This window comes from Saccopteryx bilineata, chromosome 1 (assembly GCF_036850765.1).
Source record: "Saccopteryx bilineata isolate mSacBil1 chromosome 1, mSacBil1_pri_phased_curated, whole genome shotgun sequence".
NCBI lineage: Eukaryota > Metazoa > Chordata > Mammalia > Chiroptera > Emballonuridae > Saccopteryx > Saccopteryx bilineata.
In genome coordinates this window covers 343,836,416-343,854,048 of record NC_089490.1, presented here as the reverse complement: position 1 = coordinate 343,854,048, position 17,633 = coordinate 343,836,416, and the positions used below count along the sequence as shown (strand labels likewise).

The 17,633-nt window shown below is 39.2% G+C and overlaps 1 protein-coding gene across 1 annotated transcript in view; it reads right to left on the bottom strand.

Moving 5' to 3' along the window:
* GDPD4 (glycerophosphodiester phosphodiesterase domain containing 4) overlaps positions 1 to 17,633 on the bottom strand; it is a 137,097-nt gene that overhangs the window by 108,891 nt on the left and 10,573 nt on the right. The gene's annotated exons all lie outside the window — the stretch shown is intronic.

Genomic DNA, 17,633 nt, shown 5'->3' with positions numbered 1-17,633 from the left:
TCCCTTGTCCATGTGCCTTATGTTTTCTTACATAACTGTAGTCATGGCCACCACATCAATTGTCCTATTCTAAGAGATTGGGGCCATTAAAATAGTCCTGATGTGTTTTTTTTCCCAAAAGTAGTTTATGAGAGAAATATACTGATGATTTTCTAAGAGAAACAGTGTGATATTTGGCCTAGACATCATATGTCAAAAAAAAATTTAGATTCTTCATTTCAAGATAACATAAATTATCTCCTGTCCATATAAAACCCAGAGAAATTACGTTTTAATGATATAACATATAAACTAGTAAAGATACAATCACATCAAAAATAAAGAAGAAAATTCTTTTTGGTCAAGGGTATAAGACATACCACAAGAAAGAAACAGACAAGCAGCCATGATAGCAAGAGCTATCCCAGATCAAGACACTGGCAAGAGAGATTCCAAGATGGCAACAGCATAGGCAAACATTCCAGCTGTCATCTCCCAGGACCAAATTAGATTACAACTTAACTTAAGAACATTCATCTTGAAAAACCAACTTTGGACTAAATGAAGAAGAGTCTATAACCAAGGATCACAGAAGAAGCCACAATGGTAGGAAGGGTGGAGAGGTAGAAAGGACTGCCTCGCTCCCAGGAGCATGCAGATGCTGAGGGTCCGGAGGGACTCTCACTACTGGAAGGGTCTCCATGAGGGGTGTGGTTCTTCAGCTTTAGGCCCAGAGCCTCACCCTAGAGCCCCAGAACCTAGAAGAGGTGCCCACACAGCATTTGGAGGTGAAAAGAGCCGGGTTTTCTGTCTGCAAGAAATAGATGGAGCTCTTAGAGATGCAGGCTCCATCTGAAAGGGCCCATACAGAAAATCTTATTCACAGCCACTTACCCAGGGCTCCAGTGGAGAGAGGGCTGAGAGGACCAGAGTTGCATGAGGAGAGTGTAAAGTTGGAGGCCCAGGGAGAGACACTGTGGGGGAGGGCCACTGGAACCCCTGTGCTGAGTCATTCTCCAATACTGCAGTCACCATCTTTCTTGGGTGGAACAATCCCCTCTGAGTGGCATCAGCCTGGGGAAAAGCAACTGCTCTGCACTCAGGAGTCTCTCCAGCACTAGTCATAGTGACTGGGTTGTGCTGAGAAGACAGGAAGCAGGGGGTGCGTCAGTGACTCAGTTTTCTGGTAATGAGGCCAGAACTTTCCACCACACACTCCTGAGTCTAAGACTGATAATTCCACCTCATGGGAACTCAGTAGAAACTGTCCAGAGTGTGGGCAGACCACACCTCTGGGTCTCAGAGGCCACACCCACCAGACTCCTGGGGCCACACCCTACTGAGATCTATGAAAAAAGTCTGGACAGAATGACACCTGGGACTGAGGGACAGAACCACACCCACCACCCATCCTAATCCCTGTATTGGCCTAGGTCCTAGACTCTACCAGAGGTTTTTTTTAGTGGCAGAGCCCAGCAAGCAGTCAGCAGACAGAGGCTGCAGGAGGCAAGACTCAGGGAACCTTGGCCTTTTAAGATGACCTTCCCCCAGGCCCAGTGTGAGTAAAAGCCAGCCTAGGAGTGCAGCTTGGTATTTCTATGTGCACCTGGGTCCAGCAGAGGTAGCCACAAACTCTGTATTGCTTGTAGCTCCAAGAAGGTTTGCTGAGGGCCAGTCATGGGCAGTGTCTCCCACTGGTCTGTGCCAGGTTCCTGCCAGGGAGGCCCAGGGCTGGCACATCCAGGGGCCAGCTGCAGAGAGCATCAGTTCAGGACCTTACAACCCTTGCTAGAGTGGTATCCTAAGGAAAAGCTCCTCACACCTGGCCCAGCTGAGGTGAGTTCTGCTCTCTGTGATCAGCACTGGCACAGCAGCTCATGTGCATTAGATAGGGTGGAGCTTTACAATCAGCCGGCCTAGGTGCTGGATATCCTGCCTGCTGGGCTAGATTCCACAGGAGTAAGAGAGAAAGGCTTGGAGCATGGACATTTAAGGTGTGGGTCCCTTTGAGCCTATTGTTGGATCTGGTTGAGGGGCTTAGCCACTTTATGGAAGAACACAGTCAGCCCCAGGAGAGGACTCTCTCAGTCTTCCTCCCTGAGACCAAGGTCTCACAAGCTGTAAGAACTTCTGCAGAGGGGACTGTAGGCCCCACTCAATATGAGCCTGCTAGTCACCTTGTTGGGGAGAAATAAAATGTGAGTATCCAGGAGTGGATGAGGGATTATACTCTGGAGTAGGGGCCACATTCCCCATACTGAACTACTGATCAAGAGATCCCTGAAGGAGGGGGTCCCACTAATGTTGTATTCCCAACCTCAGCTGCCCTAACTCAATAAGCTTGCAACCTGCAGAGGAGTTAGGTAGGTGAGGCCAGTCAAGGCCCACACTATAGTCTTTCTACAGAAGACTCTGTGGCAAGACCAGGAAGCTGCAAGAGAAGGTAAAGAAGCTGAAAAGTGAAGGCAAATCTTACAAAGCTTAGGGCTTTTATGGAGCTGCTGTCATCTCTAAGAAGGAAGAAGCTGATCCTTATACACACGGCCCCTCCCACACTACCCAGGCACAGAAAAAGTAGACATAAATAGTGAAAAGAGTAGTAGTTGCAGACAAGTAGACCACAGTGGGTTACAAACAATGGCTGATGCCAACCAACAAATATCTACAACCAACACACACTGGTGGTGGGTGACAGACAGCACCAAACCTAGATTCAGCTAGCTACACAAGCAGCACCCCTAAAGGAGGAGTCTAGCAGGCATCAGACACTGTGGAGAATAAATAGGCCCAATAGGACAGACAATGCACATGATCAAGGTGGACCCTTAGTGCCAGCCAACCTGAAGGAATAATCATACCCACAAAAGGACCAACTGCATTCAATACTCACATACAACAGCAGAGAAATAATACCCTCAAGAAGCATTCCTAAAGCAAAAAAAAAAACAGGTGGCTTGAAGATCAGTACCACCAAGCCCACCTTCCCCATAAAGACACAACAAAAATTTCAAAGTCAGACAGCGCTATCTAATGCACAGAAAAATGGGCAAAGAAATATCCAAATGAATCAACAAAAGAAATCCCCAGAAAAAGAACTAAATGAAGTGACATCAGAGAAATGGTGCCATGAGGAGCGCGACTGACAAATCTCCCCAAAATTTCAACAAGTTCATCAACCAGAGACAGAAAAATCTATCCTTGGAGCATCCGGGAGTTCCACACACTGAAGGTGAAGGTAGGGTTGAGCGAAAAATTGACTAAATATATAATCAACCCTGAAGGAAATAAGTCGGACAAAGGAACACTCTGCCTTTCTCACTAACCTGAGCAAAGGCTGCTTTCACTTGGAACTGAGAGTCGGGGTGGCTAAGGGTGTGGAGGAGGCTAGGCTGCGGCACGGACATTCATTCAAGCCAAGGAAAGAGTGTGCCTGTGGTGAATCAGCCTACGTGAGCAAACACGCACGCCGCTTGCAGCGGCTGCCAGCGGTACGTGGGGAGTGCACCAAAGCGAACTTCTCTACACCCGAGCTTCTCTGGGCAGGTGGGGTGCCTCTCCCAGACAATCAAGTGTCGGAGGAGGGGTGCGCGGGCAGCTTGCAGTCCTTTCTGTAGCAGATTGGCGGATCCAATCGCTGAAATGAGCTTAACCCACAGTCTGCTCACCTCCCAACTGACCTATGCAGCTCTAATTGACAAGATCTCTCAAAGTTCAGCTATCAAAGACAAGAGGCCTGTAATTTTTTAGTGCCTCTTGCTAAAAGGGTGTGGGCAACTTCTGATTGACAGAACTTTCATACTCAGGGATATATGCTACAAAGAGGGACTTTGCAGATGTTAAGACCTCCTGTACTGCAGACAGCGACTAGTTCATCTTCTTCCCAGCCAAAACAGGTTACAAAGTGCAGAAAGCCTAGGGAGAGTGGTACCACAGAGTGCTAGGCGAGCTGAACAGGCCTGGAGGCTCATAGAAAGTCAGCTTGAGAGCAATTGGCTCCCAGCCGTGCCTGATTATGCTGGCGGCTCTGACTGCCAGAGCCTTGCCCAGAGCCCTGCGTTGAGTGGGGATAGAGTGGGGATTTGCCAGCTCTTTGAGCCTCTTACTCCCTAGGCAGAGGCAGCAGCAGCCTCATAGCTGGATCATCAGGCTGCTAACTCAGGAAGGAGAGACTAGGAGAGAGGCTCCAGGAAAATGGACTCTCTCATTGTCAGAGCCTGCAAACACTAACAAACCTTGACTACCAATGAGACTGAAGCCTAATATATGACATCGCCATAGAGTCTCATCAACTGCAAATCTCTACCTAAGTGTGCCACAGGGGCAGGGCCTGGGGTATAGAGTCACCAAGCAGGAAGAGGGAGAGGAAAGAAAAAGGAAGAAGTTAACCCTTCAAAATCAAGAAAAATCCAGACTTTATAACTTGTTCCACTATTTTTTGTTTCTTTCATCTTCTTGCCTTTATTATTATTATTTCTATTTCCTCCACCTTGGTCCTTTTATTCTCTGCCTGTCTTATTCTGTCCTCTTCTTGAACTACACTACCCATAAGTGTTACATTTTATTTCTTTTCTTCTTCCTTACTCTCCATGAAGGTTACGCTCCAAAACCCTTAACTCTTTCTCTCTCCCTCTTTTTGTTTTTTTCTTCTTTTCTTTTTCCCCTTTTTCTTATTTCTCCCTCTCTATTAGTTTCTCCTTTTCTCCTTTTACTTTTCCTCTCATTCAATCTTCAATCATGAACAAATTATTTAATTTGGGATTCAAGTTGATTTTTTTTTGTGGCATTTTGGGTGCTTTTTACCTCACTTTTTAACTCATTGCATTCCTCTCAAGCCAGGATCTCCATTCTATATAGTTTTTGCTCCACTTAATACAAGAGATTTTTTTTCCTTTTTCCTGTTTCCCTCTTATCCCTCTCATTATATCTCTTAGTTGACCATCACTTACAAGCAAATCATTTTATACTTGACCCAAATTTTTTCCTTTTTTGTATTTTCTGGGTCCCTACTTCCTTTTTTTGCCCCTTGAAAACTTCCACCCAACTCAGGCCCTTCATTATAGGCATGTTCCATTTAGCATAATATAATTCCCAGTTCATCACGATATTTTTCTAAGGAGGAGGGGAGAGGAGGGAAAGAGAAGAAAAAAAGGGGGGGATAATAAATTATTATTGGGGCTTTTTTGTGTTTTTTTTCCTCCAAAATTTTTTGCATTTTTTTACTTTTTATTCTTTATTAATTTCCATTAGTACTATTAACAAGACCACCCTCAGATGCCATTAAGAAAAAGGAAATCAAATATCATAAATACAAAAGATAGAGAAGTAGCACAGATAAATGTGGAAAAATCTATGGAGAAAAAATTTAATATATTGGAAACCTTGGAGCTAAATGACAGAGAATTTAAAATAGAAATCCTAAAAATACTCAGAGATATACAAGAAAACACAAAAAGGCAATTTAGGGAGCTCAGAAAACAACTCAATGAACACAAAGAATATATTACCAAGGAAATTGAAACTATAAAAACAAATCAAACAGAGATGAAAAACTCAATTAAAGAACTGAAAACCGAGGTAATAAGCTTAGCTGATAGAACAGGCCACATAGAAGGTAGGATTAGTGACATAGAAGACAAGCAACTTCAGGCACAACAGAGAAAAGAAGAGAGAGACTCAAAAATTTTTTAAAAAATAAGAAAACCCTACAGGAATTGTCTGACTCCATCAAAAAGAATAACATAAGAATAATAGGTATATCAGAGGGAGAAGAGAGAGAAAATGGAATATAGAATATATTCAAACAAATATTAGACAAGAACTTCCCAAGCCTGTGGAAAGAACTAAAGCCTCAAATTCAAGAAGCAAACAGAACACTGAGTTTTCTTAACCACAACAAACCTACTCCAAGGCACATAATAATGAAATTGGCACAAACCAATGGCAAAGAAAAAATTCTCAAGGCAGCCAGGGAAAATAAGAATACAACATATAGAGGAAAGCCTATTAGATTATCATCAGATGTCTCAGCAAAAACTCTACAAGCTAGAAGAGAGTGGACCCCAATATTTAAAGCCCTAAAAGAGAGGAACTTTCAGCCAAGAATACTATACCCATCAAAGTTATCCTTCAAATACAAAGGAGAAATAAAAACATTCACAAATACAGAAAAGATGAGGAAATTTATCATCAGAAAACCCCCACTCCAGGAAATACTAAAGGGGGTTTTCCAACAAGATTCAAAGAACAAAACAAAACAAAACCACAAGTAAAAGCTCCCCCAAGAACACAATAAAACCAAATTTAAACTGTGAAAAGAAAAGGAGAGAGGAGGGAGATTAACAGTAGCAAAGGACAATGAAGGGCAGAAACACTCCTAAGATAGGGTACTACCAATGAATATGGTAGGTACCCTTTTCATTACTTAATGGTAACCACCCTTGAAAAAACCACCATGGAAGCACATGACTTAAAAAAGGTAGCAACAGAGGAAAGAAGTATGGAATACAAACAAACAAAAACAAATGAGAGAAAAACAAAAGAGAATAATCAAACAAGATACAAAACTAACAGAAAGCAATTTATAAAATGACAATAGGGAACCCACAAGTGTGAATAATTACACTAAATGCAAATGGATTAAACTCACCAATCAAAAGACACAGAGTAGCAGAATGGATTAAAAAATAAAATCCAACTGTATGCTGCCTACAAGAAACACATCTAAGCAACAAGGATAAAAACAAATTCAAAGTGAAAGGCTAGAAAACAATACTCCAAGCAAATGACATCCAAAAAAAAAAAAACAGGTGTAGCAACACTCATATCTAATAATGCTGACTGCAAGACAGAAAAAGTACTCAGAGACCAAAATGGTCATTTCATAATGATTAAGGGGATACTGAATCAAGAAGACATAACAATCCTTAATATATATGCACCAAACCAAGGAGCACCAAAATATATAAGACAGCTACCTAAAAACAAAAACTGACAAAAATACAATCATAATTGAAGACCTCAATACACCACTGATGGCTCTAGATCGGTCATCCAAACAGAAAATCAATAAAGATATACTGGCCTTAAACAAAACACTAGAGCACCCGGATATGATAGACATCTACAGGACACTTCATCTCAAAGCGACAGAGTATACATTTTTCTTTAGTGTACATAGAACATTCTCAAGAATTGACCATATGTTGGGCCACAAAAATAACATCAGCAAATTCAGAAAAAATAAAATTGTACCAAGCATATTTTCTGATCATCAAGCCTTGAAACTAGAATTCAACTGCAAAAAAGAGGAAAAAAACCCACAAAAATGTGGAAACTAAACAACATACTTTTAAAAAATGAATGGGTCAAAGAAGAAATAAGTGCAGAGATCAAAAGATATATACAGACTAATGAAAATGACAATACCACATATCAGAATCTCTAGGATGCAGCAAAAGCAGTAATAAGAGGGAAGTTCATATCACTTCAGGCCTATATGAACAAACAAGAGAGAGCCCAAGTGAACCACTTAACTTCACACCTTAAGCAACTAGAAAAAGAAGAACAAAGACAACCCAAAACCAGCTGAAGAAAGGAAATAGTAAAGATCAGAGCAGAAATAAATAAAATAGAGAACAGAAAATCTATAGAAAAAATTAATAAAACAAGGAGCTGGTTCTTTGAAAAGATCAACAAAATTGACAAACCCTTGGCAAGACTCACCAAGGAAAAAAGAGAAAGAACTCATATAAACAAAATCCAAGGTGACGTCACGGAAATGGCGCCGTGAGAAGCGCGACCGACAGCTCTCCCCTAAATCACAACAAATTTATCAACTAGAAACAGAAAAATTTATCCTCGGAGCATTCCGGAGTTCCACACAAACTGAAAGCAAAAGGACTGTTATCACTTGAATCTGAGAGACGAGGGTGTGGAGGAAGCTACCGCAGCGACGCTCATTCAAGCCGCCAGGGAGTGCGCCTGCGGTGAGTCAGCCCATATACTTGGGAACCACAAGCCGCCGCGAGCGGCCGACCGCGAGCTGCCGCGAACCCCCGCGAACCGCCACCGCGAGCGGCCGCCACGAGCCCCCGCGCGCGCGCGCCCGGTCCGGTTGAGCACCGCTGACGTTCCCAGCGGCCCGCACACTGCAAGTGGGGGTCGCCGGCCACCAGTGCCCGGAGCGCGCCATTCGCGCGCGTGCCTTGGGCATTCCACCCGCCCAGGGTGCCCTACTGGCCCGCACACCCAGGGGGCTCCATTATCCTGCGCCTGGTGCGGTCCAGCCGCCAGCGGCGGGGCGAGCGGGAGAGGCTTGGGAGATTCTCTCTGTGGGCGGGGCACCTCACCCAGCCATTCAAGCTAACAATCAAGCGTTGGGGGAGGGGCGCGTGCAGGCAGCCTAAAATACCTTCGGAAACACAGCTGCGACCCAATCACTGAAATTAGCTTAACCCATAAAATCTGCGCACCCTCGGTTCTAATTGATAAGATCTCTCTCAGTTCAGCGATCCAAGACAAGAGGCGTGATATTTTTTAGTGCCTCTCGCTAAAGGGGCGGGGGCAACTTCTGATTGATAGAGCCTCCATATTCAGGGATAAACGCTAACAAGAAGGACTTGGCAGATAATAAGGTCTATACTACACTAGTCGTAAGCAGAGACTAGTGCCTCTTCTTCCCTGCAAAAACAGGCTACAAAGTGTGGAAAGCCTGGGTTGAGAGGTCCAACTAAATGATAGGCGCTGAACAGTCACCTTGACAACAATTGACTCCCACCCCTGCCTGATTACACTGGAGGCCCTGACTCTCAGAGCCTTTCCCAAAGCCTTGCACTGAGTGGGGATAGAGTGGGGATTTCCCAGCTCTTTGAGCCTCTTACTCCCCAGGCAGAAGCAGTTGCAGCCTTATAGCTGGATCACCAGGCTGCTAATTCAGAAAGGGGGGACTAGGAGAGAGAATCCAGGAAAGCAAACTCTCTCATCGTTGGACCCTGCAAACGCCAACAAGCCTTTACTTCCAGCAAGACTAAAGCCAATTATATGACATTGCCATAGAATCCCATCAACTGCAAATCCCTACCTAAGAGTGACACAGGGGCAGAGCCTGGGGTACAGAGTCACCGACTAGGAAGAGGGAGAGAAAAGAAAAAGGAAGAAGTTAACCTCTCAAAATCAAGAAAAACCCACAGACTTTACAACTTGATCCATTAATTTTTTTTTGTTGTTGTTGTTGTTTGTTTCTTCTATCTTTTTGCCTTTATTTCCTCCACCTCGGTCCTTCTATTCTCTGCCCATCTTATGCTTCCCCTTTCTTGAACTACACTACCCATGAGTATTGCATTTTATTTTTCTTCTTCATCCTCACCCTCCTTTAAGGTTATACTCCAAAACACTTAACTCTCACTCTCTCCTCTTTTGTTTTTTTTTGTCTTGCTTTATTTTGTTTTTTTCTCCTCCTATTTTATTTCTTCCTTCGTTTTTCTCTTTTTCTTATTTTTTCCTTTCTATTCGTTTTTTCTTTTCTCATTTTACTTTCCTCCCATATAATCCTCAATCACGAACAAATTAGTTAATTTGGGACTCAAGGCTTTTTTTTGGCTTTATTTCTCTTTTTTGCTTTTGTTTTTATTTTTTTTTCTCTTGTTTGTTTATTTTTGTGGCATTTTGGGTCCTCCCAACCCAAGGTCTCCATTGTATTTAGTTTTCGCTCCACTTAATACAACAGATTTTTACTTATTAATTTTATTTTTTCTTCTTTATTATTCTTTTTTGGTCCTTTTTTCTGATTCCCTCTTATCCCTCTCATTATATCTCTTAGTTGACCATCACTTACAAGCAAATCATCTTATGCTTGTCTAAGATTTTCTTTTTTTTTTTTTTTTTTTTTTTTTTTTTTTTGCATTTAGTAGATCCCTACTCCCTTTTTTTGCCCCTTGAACTCTTCACCCCAAATCAGGCCCTCCATTATAGGCACGATATTTCCCTGAGGAGGGGAGAGGAGGGAAAGAGAAGAGAGAAAAAAAGGGGGAAATAATTATTACTGTTTTTTTTTTGTGGGGTGTTTTACCCTTATTTTTTTTTTCTTTTTACTCTTTATTAACTCTAATTAGTGCTATCAATAAGACCAACCTCAGATGCCGATAAGAAAGAGGAAATCGAATATTATGGATACAAAAGAAAGAGAGGTAACACAAATAGATGTGGAAAAATCTATGGAGAAAAGACTTAACATATTGGAAGCCTTGGAGCTAAATGACAGAGAATTTAAAATAGAAATCTTAAAAATACTCAGAGATATACAAGAAAACACAGAAAGGCAATATAGGGAGATCAGAAAACAGCTCAATGAACACAAAGAATATATTACCAAGGAAATTGAAACTATAAAAACAAATCAAACAGAAATGAAAAACTCAATTCACGAGCTGAAAAATGAGATAACAAGCTTAGCTAACAGAACAGCCCAGATTGAAGATAGGATTAGTGAAATAGAAGACAAACAACTTGAGGCACAACAGAGAGAAGAAGAAAGAGACTCAAAAATAATAAAAAATGAGAAAGCCCTACAGGAATTGTCTGACTCCATCAGAAAGAATAACATAAGAATAATAGGTATATCAGAGGGAGAAGAGAAAGAAAATGGAATGGAGAATATACTCAAACAAATAATAGACGAGAACTTCCCAAGCCTGTGGAAGGAACTAAAGCCTCAAATTCAAGAAGCAAACAGAACACCAAGTTTTCTTAACCCCAACAAACCTACTCCAAGGCACATCATAATAAAGATGACACAAACCAATGACAAAGAAAAAATTCTCAAGGCAGCCAGGGAAAAGAAGAGTACAACATATAAAGGAAGGCCTATTAGATTATCATCAGATTTCTCAGCAGAAACTCTACAAGCTAGAAGAGAGTGGACCCCAATATTTAAAGCCCTGAAAGAGAGGAACTTTCAGCCAAGAATACTATACCCATCAAAGCTACCCTTCAAGTATGAAGGAGATATAAAAACATTCACAAATACAGAAAAGATGAGAGAATTTATCAACAGAAAGCCCCCACTCCAGGAAATACTAAGGGGGGTTTTCCAACCAGATTCAAAGAACAAAAGGAAACAACACCACAAGTAACAGCTCCACCAAGAACACAATAAAACCAAACTTAAACTGTGACAACAAAGGAAAAAAAGGGGGGAGAGGATGGAGATTAACAGTAGCAAAGGATGATGAAGTGCAGAAATACTTATAAGATAGGGTACTACAATGAATATGGTAGGTACCCTTTTCATTACTTAATGGTAACCACCCTTAAAAAAACCACCACAAAAACACTTGACTTAAAAAAGGTAGCAACAGAGGAAAGAAGTATGGAACACAAACAAACAAAAACAAATGATAGAAAAACAAAAGAGAAGAATCAAACTAGATACAAAACTAACAGAAAGCAATTTATAAAATGGCAGTAGGGAACCCACAAGTGTCAATAATTACACTAAATGTAAATGGATTAAACTTACCAATAAAAAGACACAGAGTAGCAGAATGGATTAAAAAAGAAAATCCAACTATATGCTGCCTACAAGAAACACATCTAAGCAACAAGGATAAAAACAAATTCAAAGTGAAAGGCTGGAAAACAATACTCCAAGCAAACAACACCCAAAAAAAAGCAGGCGTAGCAATACTCATATCTAATAATGCTGACTACAAGACAGAAAAAGTACTCAGAGACAAAAATGGTCATTTCATAATGATTTAGGGGAAGTTGAATCAAGAAGACATAACAATCCTTAATATATATGCACCAAACCAAGGAGCACCAAAATATATAAGACAGCTACTTATTGACCTTAAAACAAAAACTGACAAAAATACAATCATACTTGGAGACCTCAATACACCGCTGACGGCTCTAGATCGGTCATCCAAACAGAGAATCAATAAAGATATAGTGGCCTTAAACGAAATACTAGAACACCTGGATATGATAGACATCTACAGGACACTTCATCCCAAAGCGACAGAGTATACATTTTTCTCTAGTGTACATGGAACATTCTCAAGAATTGACCATATGTTGGGCCACAAAGACAATATCAGCAAATTTAGAAAAATTGAAATTGTACCAAGCATATTTTCTGATCATAAAGCCTTGAAACTAGAATTCAACTGCAAAAAAGAGGGGGAAAAACCCACAAAAATGTGGAAACTAAACAACATACTTCTAAAAAATGAATGGGTCAAAGAAGAAATAAGCGCAGAAATCAAAAGATATATACAGACAAATGAAAATGAAAATACGACATATCAGAATATCTGGGATGCAGAAAAAGCAGTAATAAGAGGAAAGTTCATATCACTTCAGGCCTATATGAACAAACAAGAGAGAGCCGAAGTAAACCACTTAACTTCACACCTTAAGGAACTAGAAAAAGAAGAACAAAGACAACCCAAAACCAGCCGAAGAAAGGAGATAATAAAAATCAGAGCAGAAATAAATGAAATAGAGAACAGAAAAACTATAGAAAAAATCAATAAAACAAGGAGCTGGTTCTTTGAAAAGATCAACAAAATTGACAAACCCTTGGCAAGACTCACCAAGGAAAAAAGACACAGGACTCAAATAAATAAAATCCAAAATGAAAGAGGAGAGATCACCACAGACATCATAGAAATACAAAGAATTATTGTAGAATACTATGAAAAATTATATGCCACCAAATACAACAATCTAGAAGAAATGGATAAATTCCTAGAACAATACAACCTTCCTAGACTGAGTCATGAAGAAGCAGAAAGCCTAAACAGACCAATCAGCAGGGAGGAAATAGAAAAAACTATTAAAAATCTCCCCAAAAATAAAAGTCCAGGCCCAGACGGTTATACTAGTGAATTCTATCAAACATTCAAAGAAGACTTGGTTCCTATTCTACTCAAAGTCTTCCAAAAAATTGAAGAAGAAGCAATACTTCCAAACACATTTTATGAGGCCAACATAACCCTCATACCAAAACCTGGCAAGGATGGCACAAAGAAAGAAAACTACAGACCAATATCTCTAATGAATACAGATGCTAAAATACTAAACAAAATCCTGGCAAACCGAATACAACAACATATTAAAAAAATAATACATCATGATCAAGTGGGATTCATCCCAGAATCTCAAGGATGGTTCAACATACGCAAAACGGTTAACGTAATACACCATATCAACAAAACAAAGAACAAAAACCACATGATCTTATCTATAGATGCAGAAAAGGCTTTTGATAAAATACAACACAATTTTATGTTTAAGACTCTCAACAAAATGGGTATAGAAGGAAAATATCTCAACATGATAAAGGCCATATATGATAAACCATCAGCCAACATCCTATTAAACGGCATAAAACTGAGGACTTTCTACCTTAAATCAGGAACAAGACAGGGTTGTCCACTCTCTCCACTCTTATTCAACGTGGTGCTAGAAGTTCTGGCCAGAGCAATCAGACAAGACAAAGAAATAAAAGGCATCCATATCGGAAAAGAAGAAGTAAAGCTATCACTTTTTGCTGATGATATGATCCTATACATCGAAAACCCGAAGGACTCCACAAAAAGATTATTAGAAACAATAAACCAATACAGTAAGGTCGCAGGATACAAAATTAACATACAAAAGTCCATAGCCTTTCTATATGCCAACAATGAAATATTAGAAAACGAACTCAAAAAAATAATCCCCTTCACGATTGCAACAAAAAAAATAAAATACCTAGGAATAAACATAACAAAGAACGTAAAGGACCTATATAATGAAAATTACAAAGCATTGTTAAGGGAAATCGAAAAAGATACAATGAGATGGAAAAATATTCCTTGTTCTTGGATAGGAAGAATAAATATAATCAAAATGGCCATATTACCCAAAGCAATATACAAATTTAATGCAATTCCCATCAAAATCCCTATGAGATTTTTTAAAGAAATGGAACAAAAAATCATCAGATTTATATGGAACTATAAAAAACCCCGAATAGCCAAAACAATCCTAAGGAAAAAGAATGAAGCTGGGGGCATTACAATACCTGACTTTAAACTATATTATAGGACCACGATAATCAAAACAGCATGGTATTGGCAGAAAAATAGACACTCAGACCAATGGAACAGAATAGAAAGCCCAGAAATAAAACCACATATATATGGTCAAATAATCTTTGATAAAGGGGCCAACAACACACAATGGAGAAAAGAAAGCCTCTTCAACAAATGGTGTTGGGAAAACTGGAAAGCCACATGCAAAAGAATGAAACTCGACTACAGCCTGTCCCCGTGTACTAAAATTAATTCAAAATGGATCAAAGACCTAAATATAAGACCTGAAACAATAAAGTACATAGAAGAAGACATAGGTACTAAAATCATGGACCTGGGTTTTAAAGAACATTTTATGAACTTGACTCCAATGGCAAGAGAAGTGAAGGCAAAGATAAATGAATGGGACTACATCAGAATTAAAAGTTTTTGCTCAGCAAGAGAAACTGATATCAAAATAAACAGACAGCCAACTATATGGGAACTGATATTTTCAAACGACAGCTCAGATAAGGGCCTAATATCCAAAATTTACAAAGAACTCATAAAACTCAACAACAAACAAACAAACAATCCAATAAAAAAATGGGAAGAGGACATGAACAGACACTTCTCCCAGGAAGAGATACAAATGGCCAACAGATATATGAAAAGATGCTCAGCTTCATTAGTTATTAGAGAAATGCAAATCAAAACTACAATGAGATACCACCTCACTCCTGTTAGATTAGCTATTATCAACAAGACGGGTAATAGCAAATGTTGGAGAGGCTGTGGAGAAAAAGGAACCCTCATTCACTGTTGGTGGGACTGTAAAGTAGTACAACCATTATGGAGGAAAGTATGGTGGTTCCTCAAAAAACTGCAAATAGAACTACCTTATGACCCAGCAATCCCTCTACTGGGTATATACCCCAAAACCTCAGAAACATTGATACGTGAAGACACATGTAGCCCCATGTTCATTGCAGCACCGTTCACAGTGGCCAAGACATGGAAACAACCAAAAAGCCCTTCAATAGAAGACTGGATAAAGAAGATGTGGCACATATACACTATGGAATACTACTCAGCCATAAGAAATGATGACATCAGATCATTTACAGCAAAATGGTGGGATCTTGATAACATTATAAGGAGTGAAATAAGCAAATCAGAAAAAAAACAAGAACTACATGATTCCATACATTGGTGGAACATAAAAATGAGACTAAGAGACATGGACAAGAGTGTGGTGGTTACCAAGGGTGGGGGGGAGGGAGGACATGGGAGGGAGGGAGGGAGAGAGTTAGGGTGAGGGTGAGGGGCACAGAGAACTAGATAGAGGGTGACGGAGGACAATCTGACTTTGGGCGAGGGGTTTGCAACATAATTTGATGACAAAATAACCTAGACATGTTTTCTTTGAATATATGTACCCTGATTTATTAATGTCATCCCATTACCATTAATAAAAATTTATTTAAAAAAAAAAAAAAAACAAAATCCAAAATGAAAAAGAAGAAATCACCACAGACATCATAGATATACAAAGAATTATTGTAGAATACTACAAAAAACTATATGCCACCAAATTCAACAATCTAGAAGAAATGGATAAATTCCTAGAACAATACAACCTTCCTAGACTGAGTCATGAAGAAGGAGAAAGCCTAAACAGACCAATTAGCAGGGAGGAAATAGAAAAAACTATTAAAAACCTCCCCAAAAATAAAAGTCCAGGCCCAGACGGTTATACTAGTGAATTCTATCAAACATCCAAAGAAGACTTGGTTCCAATTCTACTCAAAGTCTTCCAAATAATTAAAAAAGAAACAATACTTCCAAACACATTTTATGAGGCCAACATAACCCTCATACCGAAACCTGGCAAGGATGGCACAAAAAAAAGAAAACTACAGATCATTATCTCTAATGAATACAGATGCTAAAATACTAAACAAAATACTGTCAATTCGAATACAACAACATATTAAAAAAATAATACATCATGATCAAGTGGGATTTATCCCAGAATCTCAAGGATGGTTCAATATACGTAAAACGGTTAACATAATACAGTATATCAACAAAACAAAGAACAAAAACCACATGATCTTATCAATAGATGCAGAAAAAGCTTTCAATAAAATACAACACAACTTTATGTTTAAGACACTCAACAAAATGAGTATAGAAGGAAATTTCTCAACATGATAAAGGCCATATATGATAAACCATCAGCTAACATATTACATGGCATAAAACTGGCATTTAACATCATATTAAATGGCATAAAACTGAGGACTTTCCACCTTAAATCAGGAACAAGACAGGGTTGTCCTCTCTCTCCACTCTTATTTAACGTGGTGCTAGAAGTTCTGGCCTGAACAATCAGACAAGAGAAAGAAATAAAAGGCATCCATATCGAAAAAGAAGAAATAAAGATATCACTTTTTGCAGATGATATGATCCTATACATTGAAAACCCCAAAGACTCCCCAAAAAGATTACTAGAAACAATAAACCAATACAGTAAGGTCACGGGATACAAAATTAACATATAAAAGTCCATAGCCTTTCTATATACCAATAATAAAATATTAGAAAACGAGCACAAAAAATAATCCCCTTCATGATTGCAACAAAAAAATAAAATACCTAAGAATAAACATAACAAAGAATGTAAAGGACCTATATAACAAAAATTACAAAGCATTATTAAAGGAAATTGGAAAAGATACAATGAGATGGAAAAATATTCCTTGTTCTTGGATAGGAAGAATAAATATAATCAAAATGGCCATATTACCCAAAGCAATTTATAAATTTAATGCAATTCCCATCAAAATTCCTATGACATTCTTTAAAGAAATGGAGCAAAAAACCATCAGATTTATATGGAACTATAAAAAAACCCCGAATAGCCAAAGCAATCCTAAGGAAAAAGAATGAAGCTGGGGGCATTACAATACCTAACTTCAAACTATTCAATATATTATAGGGCCACGACAATCAAAACAGCATGGTATTGTCAGAAAAATAGACACTCAGACCAATGGGACAGAATAGAAAGCCCAGAAATAAAACCACATATATATGGTCAAATAATTTTTGATAAAGGGGCCAACAACACACAGTGAAGGAAAGAAAGCCTCTTCAACAAATGGTGCTGAGAAAACTGGAAAGCCACATGCAAAAGAATGAGACTCGACTACAGCTTGTCCCCTTGTACTAAAATTAATTCAAAATGGATCAAAGACCTAAATATAAGACCGGAAACAATAAAGTACATAGAAGAAGACATAGGTACTAAACTCAAGGACCTGGGTTTTAAAGAACATATTATGAATTTGACTCCAAAGGCAAGAAAGTGAAGGCAAAGATAAATGAATGGGACTACATCAGACTCAAAAGTTTTTGCTCAGCAAGAGAAACTGACAACAAAATAAACAGACAGCCAACTAAATGGAAAATGATATTTTCAAACAACAGCTCAGATAAGGGCCTAATATCCAAAATTTACAAAGAACTTATAAAACTCAACAACAAACAAACAATCAATCCAATAAAAAAATGGGAAGAGGACATGAA